Here is a 1,665-nt window from a genome sequence, read left to right as displayed (position 1 = left end):
TTTTTTTTTTTTTTGTCCTTTTTGAGACCGGCTGCACCACACTCAGCCAGTAAGCACTGTGAGCGCACCAGTCATCCCTATATAGGATCCGAACCTGCTGCGGGAGCACTGCTGCGCTCCCAGCGCTGCACTCTCCTGAGTGCGCCACGGGCTCGGCCCTTCAATAAATCTTTTGTTTGTTTGTCTGTCTCCCTGTTTTTTCTTAGCCAGAATAGGTTTGCCTGCAAAACAAAGACCCTTTAATAATATAGATGGGTAAACCAAGAGTGAATACCTGCTACTGAAAAATGCATGTTACTTTCTGCAATAAATTCAGACAACCCATGCTCTGTCTTTTCTAGGGATTGTGCCATTTTCAAATATCATGTTCCACTTAGCCAAATTACCTAAGATGTCTATTATATTCAGCATCTGACACACAGACTGCTTCTCCCTACCAAATGTGGCCCACAAATCCCTTTTCAGATTTTGAGTTGCTAATTTGCGACTGGATAATACACTTACTATAACTATACTAATTAATGCACTACCTATTGGAGAAACATGCCCTACCAGAGCTTTTCTGTTTTTATCATCCCCTGCCTCTTGAACATAAAAATACTCTTTCATGTTGGTTAAAAAAACAAACCAAAAACAACCAGGGGCCAAATCAGTACTGGATTTGGTACACTGCTAAAAAGTAGCTGTCTCTACAGAGATTTCGAAGATTCCCCAATGGCTTTACAATGCAGGTTTCCTCTTTCTATTCTTCACTGTCTTCTTTCCCAACCTTACAATAAGACCTGTGTCTACAGCCAGCAGGTATACCTGTTTTTAAAGACCAAGCGTCTCTTTAATCTGCATAACATTTTTCTTTTATGGCTTTTCACACTGTCCTCTTACTGTAACCTCATAATCACAATGCGATTGAAGTGAGCTACTGAGATATTATTTTCTTTATACGACAAGTGAAGAAACAGAAGTTCAGGGAGGCTAATTGGTGTCATGCCTGAGATACCAAAGCTGGCAGATGCTGAGTGGGAACTCCAACCAGGTTGGCCTAACCCCCAACACAACAGTCCCCTGGGACACTCTGAGGACACAATCTCCATCATCACTATTCTGTCCCCAATCCAAAGTTTTGACCATGACTCAAGTACTTGAGGGAATTTGCATCTTGCTCTTTAAGGATATGCAGAGAAAAAAGAGTACTTCTATTTAAATAAAATTCAGATTGTGTCATTTCCTTCTGCCATTTCCTATCTCCTTCTGAGCAAAAGCTACATTCTTTAATTTCCCTACAATGGTGGCTGAGACCCTACCGGTGCTACACACTTCCCATCCCTCTACCACTACCCACTCCTCTGCTCCCCCTGCTGGAGCCACACTGGGATCCTCACTGGTGTTTGAATATTCCAAGCATGTTCTTTCTATAGGGCTTGAGTGTGCTCTTCCCTGTCCCTCAAACAGTCTTCCACAAGACAGCCACATGGCTGCTCCCTCACGTCTTTAAGTCTTTTCTCAACTATCACCTTCTCAGTGTAGCCTTCATTGATCATTCTACTTAAAATTGTATAATCTGGCCCAATATTTCCTATCCCCTTCGGCTACTTTATTTTTTCTCTATAACATCCATCTTTTAACACAATGTTCAAGCTTGATTTATTTTGTTCCTCCACTAGAATG

The sequence above is a fragment of the Galeopterus variegatus genome, unplaced genomic scaffold (genome assembly GCF_000696425.1).
Source record: "Galeopterus variegatus unplaced genomic scaffold, G_variegatus-3.0.2 Scaffold14326, whole genome shotgun sequence".
NCBI classification, from domain to species: Eukaryota; Metazoa; Chordata; class Mammalia; order Dermoptera; family Cynocephalidae; genus Galeopterus; species Galeopterus variegatus.
This window is presented reverse-complemented; position numbering follows the sequence as displayed.